General features: G+C 33.3%; 1 pseudogene across 1 annotated transcript; it reads right to left on the bottom strand.

Moving 5' to 3' along the window:
- Positions 1–4,343: 4,343 nt before the first annotated feature.
- LOC105420812 (alpha carbonic anhydrase 7-like) lies at positions 4,344–8,502 on the bottom strand (annotated as a pseudogene). Its single transcript, XR_016052501.1, has 7 exons — positions 8,314–8,502; positions 7,928–8,144; positions 6,517–6,626; positions 6,225–6,327; positions 4,891–5,058; positions 4,709–4,768; positions 4,344–4,551 (listed from the first exon to the last, which is right to left on the bottom strand). The product of XR_016052501.1 is annotated as an alpha carbonic anhydrase 7-like (transcript).
- Positions 8,503–13,861: the final 5,359 nt, after the last annotated feature.

Genomic DNA, 13,861 nt, shown 5'->3' on the forward strand with positions numbered 1-13,861 from the left:
ACCTTGCTGATATGTTAACAAAGGTTGTCTCAACTGAAAAGAATAAGATGTGTAGAAGACTTTTGGAGTTAGAGGCGACTTAACCTTGGGTGGATGGAGAGTGGTGTATTGGTGATTATTTTAGAGACTTTTTGATTTGTCTTTAAGTGAGAGATTGTTACATGTATAAAAACAAATCACACATTTGACTTTTCTCTCTTTTATTTTGGACCATTGGATTGCTTCTAATCCAATGGTTGTAGTGTTGTAGGAACTTTACTCTTTTAAAAGGATTAAAACCCTTTTATTTAGAGAGAGAGAGATAAAAAAGATAGTAAGATTGGGCTGCAATTAAGTTTTCTCTTGAGGGCTTAGTATACTTTGTTTTAGAGAGAGAAAGTGAGCAAAAGACTTGAACTCCATTGTGGATTTGCTATGTGCCCTATTTTAGTGAGAGAAAGTGTTAAAGAGAACCCATTTTTTGTTGTTCTTGGTGCCTTGTTTTTGGGCTCTGTTTAGAGTAAGAAATGACCGCTGGAAATTGATATTTTGAACTCGATTTCACCTTATAAACTTTTCAAATCAGTAAGTAATGTCTCGCGTCATTGTCCCGTGGATGTAGGTTACGATTTGTGACCGAGCCACGTTAAATCTTTGGGCTCTGTGGATTGAATGTGCTGGATTTTTCAATTTTTGTTCTTGTTTTGATATTGTGTAGTTTTTATTGATATGAATGCACAATGGCTATGAATGTTATAAACTTTCGTATACCAATCGATCCCAACACTAAGGGAAATTCACCTTCACAACTCAAATATCATTGGGAGGCAAAACCCTGACATGAGGCAATTCCAAAGAAACCCTAATGTGCATGTTTTATTGTAAAACCTAGCTAGTTAGGGGTACGCCATTTGACCTACTAGGCATGGTCAAGGAAGTACATTGATACTGGCAACCTTGAGCCCGCCGACCCAAATTGGGTTAACCCTGAGTGTTAATCACCATTTAATCTCCTGAACCAAAACTACCCATTAGGAGTAGGGCACATATTCAGCAAACTGACTATGGTCATCACCTTTTAGGTCAAGGAAATGTAGACCCATTAAATTAAAACTTACGCAAGGGCTAGGCTGTTGAGTAGTAGTCATGGGCTTTGCTGTCTCTTTCAGTCTAGCAGCTCAAGAGGGGAAATAATTCCTCATTTTTTTCACCCGATTGAAGTATATAATGATTTTCCCCATAATAAATAACATGTCAAATTATTTCTTGGTTGCCAAAATGATTTTGACCAAATCGTTTTCTAACCCAATCAAGGTTGAGTAGGTCATATCCTTAAATTTGGAATTCTAAAAATACTCTCAAGCTAAGGTTTCGCCTGAGGGAGCAAATGTACATTTGGCTTCCTCCCATAAGAGTCCACCAACCTTTTCAATGGTGGTAGGCACTTGTGATGATATGGATTTACTAGGGTCATACTATATAGAACAGTTTTTACATGCGAGCTGGACCGCATTTGTTCAATACGGTCCGGAAGGTATACTATATATGGTTCATTACCCAAAATAAAGGGTATACTTCTCTTTAGTTGCATGTATATCCATTGTAGCTCAAGTCTAGTCCACGTGACCTTATTATGGAAGAGATTGTAGGGTTGGTGACTTGAAGAGAGAGAGAAATTAAGACAAACCATATAGGCTAAATGGTGCACTCAATATAAGTAAGCATAAAATAAAAAAGAGAAATGATCTTATAGGACCCTCTCCCACCTATGTGTGTAGGATCCCAAAGGATCACTATTAAATTTGGAACAGATCTTTAAAAAAGTCAAGTCTCACATCCATGTGATAACGTTTTTAGAGATCTGTACCAAATTTTATGGTGATCCTTTGGGATCCTACAAACATGGGTGGGGGAGGGTCCTATTGGATCATTTCTCAATAAAAAATTATACAATTGTAGGAGTTTTAGAAGAGAAGCATGACGGATATGGAGTAGGGGTGGCAATGGACCCGATCAGACCTGGGACCCGATGGGTAGTCTCAGGTCTGGGTATGGGTTCAAAGTTTGGACCTGAATACTATGCGAGTCCAGGTCCGAGTCTAACCGGATTCGACTTGTACTGCACCCGAAACTATAGTCATAGGGTATATGATGACAATCATGTTTTGTTAGGTGCAGGTTATATTGTCACAATATTGGCAACATTTACAATAATATTAACAGAAAAAAAAAAAGCTTAGTCATAAAGTATATGATAGTACAAGAAAGAGCCAACAAAAAAAACAAAAACTCATAATCATAAGGTGACAATGGATCCGACAAAACTTAGAACCTGACGAGTTTGGATATGGGTCCAAATATTATACCCAAATACTACTCGGTTCCAGCCGGACCCGACCTATTGCCACCCCTAATCTGGAGGAGAGAGGGAGTAACGTAGGCATAAAATGGAAAAGTGAGAGTAGGAGAGGGGGGAGAGAGAGAGAGAGAATAGAGAGAGAAATTTTCCCAGGCACACACAAACAAAATAATTAGAACCTACTTTTCTCATTATGTTAAGTAGTGAACATTTGGACTAGTGTTCGCAAAATCGAACAGGAACGGTTAACCGGACATGGGGCAAGAAGCGGTTTAACCGGCCTAATCGGTAAACCAGCCGATTCAACTGTTCTAATCAAGAAAGTCCTGGTTGGCCAAACAATTATTGAAAAAAATGAAAAAGATGCAAAAAAAAAAATCTACTAAAATATGAAAAGCATATAAAGAATGATTAAAACAAAACACATTCAAACGAAGTTGAAAATTAATGAAAAATAGATTTTAAAAGTAAGTATTAATGACCAAAACAATTTTTAATATTTATCATAATGCAAAAAATATTAAAAAATATATTATAAATTAAATTCCTTATTTTTTGAATTTTTGAGATTTTTTTTTGAATTTTTTTTTTAAAATACTAACCGACCACTAAAACCACTCGAAACCTAAATTGACAAGAGGCCCGTTCCCATCTAACCAGGCGTTTACCTGTTAGATCGGTGGTTTTTCAAACAACGATCTTGACACAATGTCTCCAGCTTTATAGGTTCCATAAACAAGGTAATTGTCAACACGAGGCTATCAACCAACGGTTTACAGCTTGCACCCTTTTCACCCGCTCCTATCTTCCATAGAAAGTGTGTCTCTAAGTTGTCAAACGTGGCCGTTGTGAATTTGGCCTTATTCGTAGCGAGAGGAGGCAGATAAAATATGAGGAGATTTTGGTGAAAATAAAATGAAAAACCCATTCAAAGGTTTGGTTTTTTTTTTTTTCAATGACATCTGGAACATCGAGGTCTTTTTATACGCAGGTAAAGTTGGTATTTTTTGTGGGATAAGTTAATGAAACTTTGGGAGGGGTTTCAAAGGAAAAGCTTTATATGCTTCTCCTATAACATAGAAGTTTTATCCTCTTTTTTATCCGACTATCTATTCTGAATGGAGGGCTAAGATTGCTTCAATCACAATGTCATGTCTCTACACTATTTTATTTTTATTTTTATTTATATAAATTATTTTGACACCAAATTTTGGATTTCCATTCCACTATTCAACTCTCACTAGCAAAAAATATAAAAAATATTTTCAATCAAATAAAATGACCAAAATGCCCTTGAAAGTTTCAAGAGGTATTTTGGTCATTATATTTTATTGAAAAATGATTTTTAATATTTTTTTATAGGTGAGCCCCAATGAGAAGATGGCACATACCAAATTTTATATTCATACAATTTGTATATAAAAAAATAAAAATAAAATACTTTGAGACGTCGGATCTAAGATCAAACGGTGAGTAGCTTTCTTGATCAAAATTGGACGGCTGGATGGTAGGGGGAGGATAGAACTTCTATGCTTTAGGGGAAACATAGAAACCTTTCCCGATTTCAAAACCCACACTTCTTTGTGAACAATCGTGTTGCAGCCTATTACTTGCATCATTAAATTTAAAAATATTCCACAAGGTAGTGTTATAGGATCGGGTGGTAGCTCCCCATACCTTAGTTATCATGTTGTGGTTTTTATTTCCAGTGATACTATTTCACTAACACCTTTAAAAAAAAACTAATTCTTAAAATATTTAAAAAACGTGTAAGGGCTTGTCTTCCCAATTGAACTATCCAAAAAAAACAAAAAGGCCCACTCACACGAACATGATGGGCTGGGTCATATCCCCATGGCAACCATAAATTTTTTTTTTTGGACAAATCCATGCGAACCACCAATGTTAATTGGTAGTGTCCATTACGCGCCCAGCCATTTGTTTAAATTGCTCCATGAGTACGTTTAGTAGGTTACAAGATTCCTATAGATTGTTACAACTAATAAAGAAGAATTGTAGGGCACCTCTATATTTTTTTTTGTATAATTTAATATAAATTACATGCCCTAAAAGAATAAACAAAAGAAAATTCAAGGGTAGTTCTTCATAGGTTGAAGTCAAAAATGGAGAGCAGTTGAAAGACGCCTTGGAGTGTAGAGATGAACTGCCCGTTGGTTGATGGGCTGCGTGGGCCTCGCGTTCCCCTCAGCTTCCTGTGACACCTCCACATGAGAGAGAATTACTAATAATTATTTCATTGGAATAATAAGAAAACATATACAAATTATTAAATATTAACACCAAAATAGATGGATCACCAAATAAATTATGCATCAATATATATTTTATAATGAAACTCGAAAAGCTTACATCATGAACTCCAGCCCTCAAGAACCTCAGCTGCTCCCTCGAGACCGTCCTCACCTGAATCTAAAATAAAAAAATTGAGACAGATGATGCATGTGCAAACTTTGAACAAAGATGTAGATTTAGAGAGAGGAAGTTGCAATAAAGCATGTTTAAGATGAAGACTTAGAGCGAAAGTTGCAAACCTTTTTTAGTATTGTCTATGCAACGCCTTGTGTGCATGGTGGAGTGGTGAGAGAGCCCGTATATCTATAATACTTTCTACTACCCATCTTTATGTGCCTTGGATCTACCTCCCCTACTTGTACTTCAGCTTCTTTAGAATCCGCAATAGACGATATCTTATTCATGAGCTGAAATGATAAAAGAAAGAGAGAGAACCAAATTTTCAAAAAGAATGAAAATATAGGAAAGAGGTGTATATTTGTGTCACATGTAATTATTCTTGAGAAAATGACAAAGGCGGTGTTCATAAAATCGAACTAGAAATGGGCTTGGAAGCAGTTTAACCAACCTAATCGGTAAACCGGCCGATGCTACAGTTCTAACCAAGCAAATCTTGGGCGGTCAAAAAAATGTTAAAAAAATAAAAAAAGATGTACAAAAAAAATCTTCTAAAATATAAAAAGCACGTAAAAAATGATTAAAACAAAACACATTCAAAAGAAGTTGAAAATTAATGGAAAAAAATGGATTTTAACGAATCCATCTGTGTCTAGGAGTATTTTTAAAATTTTTTGAAAAAAATGAGAAAATATAAAAGTGAGTATTAATAACCAAAACAATTTTTAATCTTTACCATAATGTAAATAATATTAAAAATACATTACAAACCAAATTCCTTATTTTTAAGAATTTATATATATATTTTTTAAATGCCAGTCGATCACCAAAACCGCCCAAAATCGGAACTGGCCAGTGGCCGGTTTCAATCTAACCGGGCCTTAAGATATTAGACTGTCCAGTTTTTCCAATAGTGGGCAGAGGTTTTAAGAACGACTTTGGCACATATGGACGAGAGATATTATTGCCTCAATAGAGAGAGAGTACATGTGTTTAAAGTGTATTAAGCATAACTTTATCGAGGTAGCAGCCCCATATCTTAGTCATCACGTTATCGTTTCCATTTCCACCACTAATACCATCCCACTAATATCTTCAAAAAGTTAACTCCTAATCTACTTGAAAAGAAACATATAGGGGCCTGTTTTCTACACTAAATCACCCAAATTTTTTTTTTATTGAGAGAGCGGTAGATATTCTAGGAACGACTTTGGCACATACGGAAGAGAGAGAATTCAAAAGGTATTGAACAACATTTAGAGATGAATCGACTTTTGTACATGGGAAAGGGGCTGGGTCGTGGTGGTAGCACGTCTATACATTAGTCATTACATTTTGGTTTTCATTCCCACTGACACTATCTTATTATCAACTTCATTAAACTAACACCTAAAGTACCCAAAAAAAAAAGAAAAATTGACTTTTGCACGTATAGAGTGAGAAAAAGCATAATTACATCCATAAGAAAGGTATCAGATCTGCCAATTTTGTAGGTAATCCCAACTACCGCTACCTTCCCTTCTTTGCTCTCGTGGACCAAATGCACCTCTAATGAGTATCTGAATCAAGCAACCCCTATTTTTTTAGTCAATTTGGGACGATATAGAGTGCTTTGCCACAACAAAAAGTTGTAAAAGAGTTAAATTTTGCAGTAATGTCAAAGAAGGAATAGAATGATGGAAATTAATAAATCGAAAGTGTAAAAAGGACAGTAACCCATACATAGCATAATTAATTAATTAATTTACCTTGAACCATTGAAAGTGTGCTCCGAGGGTGAATGCCAATGGCATTGCTTGAGAACATACTCTGTTTCGTTTATTTCAAGTGTTCCAGCTCCACTTTGCCCCCAACTAAGCTGCCACAACAATTTGTATCAAGGTTAACAAAAAAAAAAAAAAATGGATCGGCCACTTCAAAAATTGTGTCAGATTGGTCTCAAAAGTTTTTCAAAAATCACTATAATTTCTCAAAAATCTAGTTTTTTTGAAGTTTCTAAAAAAAATAATAACAATTGCATTAAGGTTTTTTATTATTGTGTGAAACATATGTAAATTTTACGAACCTGACTTATGTTGAGTATTTGATCTATTAAATTTATCTTATAGCCAAAATGAAGTTTAAAACGTAGCTCATGACAATAAAATGAATTTCTATAAATCAATTTATTTTTTTGCTTTTATATTAATTTAGGAGTTTTATTTTTGAAAGAAGCCATATGAAACAAATTTTTGAAAAGAAGCTTCCATTTAATGAAATTTAAATTTCTCTTTCACTCTCTCTTCATAAATAACACTTATTTTTATATTACTCGTGGAGAGAGAAGCTATATGGAACAAATAATCATGGACTCGTAGAGAGATGGATAGCAATGGGAGAGAGAGAGAGAGAGGCCGGGGGGAAGAGGGGTTTTATTTTGTTGGGGCCAAGGGGTTTTATTTTGAAGGGGGTTTAGGAGAGAGAGGTAGGGGGAGGGGGAAATAATCCCAGATCGAACCCACAACTTGTGACAATATAAAAGGATCATGGTCCCTCACGATTGGTGGTATGTGTGACTCACAAGCTTGGGAAGTGGGCTTTCAATAAGCCCACAAGTTTGAATTTAAAATTTCTTTAAATGCGAAGTATAAAAAATTCTTTAAATGCAAAGTATAAAAATCGGAAAAGGCAAACTTATATTGGGAAATTATCGGAAAAGGTCAACTTATATTGGGAAATTATTTTTTTTTAAAATCGGAAAAGGTAAACTTATATTGGGAAATTATTTTTTTTAAAATTGGAAAAGGTAAACTTATATTGGGAAATTATCGGAAAAGGTAAACTTATATTGGGAAATTATTTTTTTTAAAATTGGAAAAGGTAAAACTTATATTGGGAAATTATGATATCCAGTTTTCTAGAACACAACTGGTCTGACTTAGCCACTTTTAAGGAGAATCGGATTCAAATAGCCATCAACAATTTTTGATTTGGATCAAGCGATTTCGATCCAAATCACCGAATTTTCAAACAATAATTTATACACGCACAAACAAGTAGACAGAGAACATCGTCCGATTGGGTTCAAACAACGTGCATAGTATTCATGAAGAGACAATGAGACATATATAAACATCTTGATACATTCAACAAACGGAGAAAGATGAGAGAGAGAGTTACCATTAAATCATGGCCTCTGTTCTTTAGGAATGCTTGAACGGGCTTATATTTTCTCTTTAAGCGCCCCAAATTTGGCAGAACCTTCACCCTCCGGTGAGCAGATCATTGGGAGACTGCATATCCCCATTGCTGCAAGCTGCCCATTCATGATGGAGCTCGCCCCAGTGCTTCGGGCCCTTCTCACTGCCTTCTAAATAATCGAACTCTCTCTCATCCTCTACCACCCATTAAACAAAAACATCATACGAGAGAGAGGACAAAAGAGCGAAAACCGGAAATAAAGTTGTTGAACAAGGAAGAGGAGATCAGAAAATAGGAGAGAAAGAGGGGAAAGACAAAAATTACAGCGCACAAAGAGAGGTAAAAAAATGGGTGGCAGAGATTACCAACTTCCTGAGAACCCGAAGGTGTTATGACGAGAAAAAGAATGAAGCAAAGGCTAGCCCTGCATGCATCCATAGCGATCCTCTCTCTACAAAACCTGCAACTGATTCTTGATTCTCTATTCTTTTTTTTTATTATTATTCTCTCTCTCTATCTAGCTTCGACTCAAAACGAAGGTGTATGTATTTATAGCCTCCCTCCCCGTTGGGCTTCTATTGCACAAAGATTTGATTGTGGGTATCCCCCTTTCCAGGAAGATGAATTGATATCGATAAAATAATAATGAACAATGAAAACGCTTCTCAAAGTCCGTACCAGCTGTGATCATTGCAGTGAACTTTTTTTATTCCCATTTGTTCAACATGTTCATTTCTTTTTTTTTCGAAATTTGCAGTAAGACGGTTCCGGTTTCAAAAAAGACGATCAGCTACTGTGCAACTATGCCACCGAATTTACTCGAATTCATTGGCGAGCCTCTAAATTTAAAGATAATAATATAAAAAACAAAAGGTTGGTTAGTAGGAGGTGCCCGCCGTAAGAGTTCAGGTGATGGAAGCCTTACAATGACTTGAAATTTTATATTTGAAAATTTATATTTAATCGAGATTGAAAATTTTAAAAATAATGCAGAATCGAGCTGATCTATAAACATTTAAAAATCTTAAAAATAAATTGTCGACATAACTTATTACAAGATACAATATTTTTAAGACTTGAAATATTTTTTTTTTTATATCCATATATCTCAAGATCAAGATGACAAATTAGATAGTTTTTTAACTTCAGAACACTACTTTCTACTGGATTTTTGAGGTACACCTTAAGTGAACTTGTGTAATAAGATGAGACACTAATGCCCTAATTTTGCGTAATTAAGTCCGCCAACAAATGTTTTGTTTTAAAACCTCGATAAGTGGGGAGGACTTTTCACCAACATATTTGTATCGCATTGTTGGACCGATGATCCAAATCGGGTTTCGATTGGCTGAGTCGGGGATCTAAAAAATAGATAAAAAAAAAATTAATATGGTGATTTATGTGATGGGATTTAAAAGGCACTTAAAAAAATTATTTGATAAGCTTCAAAAAAAGAAAAAAAAATATAGGGGGTTTCGAGGGGAAATATGAGTGGAACCAATTTGGTCCTAACCAATTCTTATCTAAGTCAATAATCCATATCAGAAATCGCCAGACTTTAAAACACTATTACCAAAAAAGGAGCTTTATGTTTTCGTTGGTCAACTAGTTTGCTAACTACAACGTTATAAGAGTTTTTTTTATCATTTATCTTTTGTATATGGAGGCTACAATCAATTTCTTAATTTTTAAAATGTGTGGTTGTAAGAGTGTCATTGAATAGACAAAAACTTTCAACGAAAAAGTTCTCCGACTTCGTGACTCATCTTAAGCCATTCAATTTGACATCTAATGTGTGGGAATGATTGTGACCTCTATATACAACAGATAAATGGTCTTTTTGTAGACAATCTCTTTATTCATTTAGTGAAAAGTAAAGAAGTATAAAACTCGACCGAAAGCCACCTTCTAAAATTTTTCAAATGAAATGTTACATAAAATTTCACAATATGTTGTTTGGAGATTTAGGAGTCTTTGAAAATAATCTCGGGTTTTAAAAACTAGATTGGTGGGATAAACCGAGTCACCTATCTGTTCTGAATTGACTATCCAAAGAGTTATTTTGTGTTGCAAAAATTAAAAACCAAAAAAGAACCAGTGAGAGATTGCATGTACCCAGAAAATTGTTGAGTTTTGGCTCAGGATCAGACCCCACTACAATAAGTCTGCTTTGGTGGTTTTGAATCAGGGTCAGCAATTGTCTAAAGGAATTTTTTTTTTTTTTTAACAACCCTTAAAATCAGTTTTTGTGAGTCAAACCTTCAAACATCGATCTTTAAGAAAAAGGCACACCTAAAATACATGGCACAAAAAAATATTTGTTTTGTTGAAGTTTAGAATTTGTGTTTCCTCTTTTTCATCTTCAAGATCACCATCACCATGCCCTAGGTCATAGATGTCTAAAAATTTGGGTCCAAACTCCAAAATGGACTTTAGATGGGAGACACACATGCACATATGAGTCAGCCGAGTAATAGAAAACTCATCCTTCTTATATTTGGCTTTCTTATTTGCTTGTTTATTTATTATTTATATCGAAATGACAAGGACTGTCTCCAGATTCTTTTAATTGATTTTATAGAAATAAATTGATTATATGAACATTTTTAAATGACTTCAGGTCTCTGAGTTACCATTAAATAATGGTGACAGTGAGCATACAGCCAAGCCCGCACATTTAGAAATGTGGGTAGGGCAATAAATATATTTATGGTGTGGTTTCCATAAGGTTGTAATATTAAACAATCCACTTAAGGCGCACTTTTAAATTTTATCATTATATGTAATTTTGATGTAAAATATTCTTAAGATTATCTCAAAATCTGTTTTCAATTCTAATTAAAAAATTTTAAATTCCAAAAATGATTAAAATCAAGTAAATTTATAAACGTGTCATAATTTTGAAAATGAATGGTCTAGATAATGTATTATAAGATGCATTATTTCTAAGACTCAAAATCCTTTTTTTTTTTTTTTCAGAGTCATACATCTCGATGTCAAGATGATCAATTAGAGGGCTTTTCAAAATTAGAAAAACCTTTACCTATGGATTTTTGAGGTGCATCCGTAGTTCTACATTTTAAAGTTGTAACCTTATATAAATTTTTCCTATATATTTTTAAATATAATTTAATCCTATTTTTCAGAGAATATACAATCTTTTACATGGAAATTTTGAATATAAAAAAAAAAAAATTGAAAACTAAAAATAATAATTGTATTAAAAAATATTACACATATTTTAAAATATGCCACCTATTTGCATCCTGGACCGCATATTGTACCGCATATTGTAGAAATGCGATCCGGCCCGCATGAAACAATTGTTCTTTAATAATAATAGGGAAATCTAATATGATCGGTAATCTCTCCTCTAAATATAGGGGCCGGCGGCTCAAATTAAGAATCAAATGTTTACGAAAGCAGTATACGACTGCGCCGCCTATTTCGTTTCAAACAAAATAATACAACAAAATTTGTTTGATACGACGTGGTCGTTGAACGTGAAAACAACGTGTCTTAACAATTATTTTTCTAGAAGGCTCTAGAAACCAAATATTTCATGTAGGCAGGTGGGAGCCTATAACTAGCAAGTTGGGAATTATCAATAAATAGGTTCACCATAAAATTAAAAATAAATTTTTTTTATTTTAAAAAATTAGATAAAAAAATCGGGTAAAAAGTACGGATCGACAAAAATACTTCATATGTTAATATATCGGATTAAGCTAAAAAAATCGGAGTAAAAATATCTGATAAATTTATAATATTCGAATTTTTGAAATTTAAAAAATAAAAATTATGTCAAACCATCAATAACTAATTAATTTATAAAAACTTTACTAGACTAATATAATTAAGTCAATTAATTTAGATGCCTCGTGACTCTGATACAATCATCTAATAATAAATACATAATTAACTAGTATATACCAAAACAATTGTATCATATAAATCTACCCATTATATACCAGAAACAAATATACTATATAAATTTATTCATTAATTATTATAACTATAGTATGGTGACAAATATACTATATCAATTTATTCATTGAATACTTAAACATCACACGTACTTTGCAAGTACAAAAAACAAATACATGATTTTTGTTGTCTCATTACAAGGATTTAACTATAGTATGGTGACTATGGTCACACTATAACTATGGTTAAAGTTTTATGAATTTCTTTATTTGAAAAGAGGCCTGTAGAAATTTGGGTTTCACAGTTGTGTTTACGGTTTAGAGAGCGGAGGAAGAAGGAAGAGAGAGAAAAAAGGTTATGGCTCATTGAGAGAAGGAGGAAGAAAGAAAAGACGAAAATAGGGCTGGGCTCAGCCATTTATAGAGAAAAGAAGGAAGAAGGAAGAGGTCATGACTTCACAAACCGTAATGGAAGAAGCCCTAACTGATTTTTAGAAAGAAAAAAAGAAGATGAGATGTTGATTTGGGATAGTTTGAAGAAGGCTTTTCTCTCTGATTTGAGATGTTATTTGAGAAAAAGCCTTAACTGACTTTTAGATAGAGAAAAGGAGGAGGGTTTTCCATTTTCTTGGGGAAACAACAAGCAAAGTGGAAGGATTAGGTTCAGGGACACATCCTATATGTACAAGTGCTTGCTCCTGTAAGTTTACACAATGACACTGAAATCTGCATCTATTTGTTTAAATTTTTATATAAAGGGCAAAAAAATTCATACGTTCAATCGGCAATTGTGGCTTTGAAGAACATAATGGGGATAAAAATTTTTGTTTTAAGTTTTTTTTGAAATAATTTTTTTTTTTTCAAAAGCATGAAAGTACCAATGGCCGCAATACACATAAAGGGAAAAAAAAAAATCTTTTAAAAAAATTATAGGTAAAAAGAGATGCAATTTTTTGGGCAGATTTAAATCGTGTTATGAAAAAACGTGTTTTAAACGTTTTTAAGAAAACTACACAACTTTTTTTCGATCTTTTCAAAAAGTCACCGTTTAAAACTGTTTCCATAAAAAAGCATATTGTTTGAAAAAAGCGCCGATTAAACGACCATTAGCTAACTATGAGTGGGAGTCGTGCCAACGTAAAGCTTGATATCATTCGCAAACAAAAAACAAAGCATTTGAAGAATTCACGATGTTAGTTAGCAAGTCAGGGACTATCGATAAATCAGCTTACCATAATATCAGAAACAAATTTTTTTTATTTTAAAAAATTGGATGAAAAAATCGGGTAAAAAATAAGGATCGGCAAAAATACTTCATATAAAAATATTGTTAATATATCAGATTAGGCTCAAAAAATCGGAGTAAAAAAATAAGATAAATTTATAATATTATAAATTTTAAAATTCTAAAAATAAAAATTATGTCAAAGCCATCAACAACTAATTTATCTATAAAAACTTTACTAGACTAATATAATTAAGTCAATTAATTTAGATGCTTTGTGACTTTGATGCAATTCTCCAATATTAAATACATAATTTACTAGTATATACCAAAAAAAATTGTACCATATAAATCTACCCATTACATACCAAAAACAAATATACTATAAAAATTTATTCATTAAATACTTTAACATCACACTTATTTGGCAGGTACAAAAAAAATATACAATTTTTGTTTTCTCATTACAAGCATTTAACTATAGTATGGTCATTATGGTCACACCATAGCTATAGTTAAAGTTTTATGAATTTCTGTCCTTGAAAAGAGGCCCATAGAAATTTGGATTTCACAGTTACCTGTTTACAATTTAGAGAGAGGAGGAAGAAGGAAGAGAGAGAAGGTTACAGTTTAGAGAGAGGAGGAAGAAGGAAGAGTGAGAAGGTTACAGTTTAGAGAGAGGATGAAGAAGGAAGAGATGAAAATCAGCTGGGCTCATAGCTAGGGTTTATAGAGACAGAAGAAGGAAGAAAGAAGAGGTCA

Source organism: Amborella trichopoda, chromosome 3, assembly GCF_054954075.1.
Source record: "Amborella trichopoda isolate Santa Cruz 75 chromosome 3, AtrichopodaSantaCruz75HAP2 v2.0, whole genome shotgun sequence".
NCBI classification, from domain to species: Eukaryota; Viridiplantae; Streptophyta; class Magnoliopsida; order Amborellales; family Amborellaceae; genus Amborella; species Amborella trichopoda.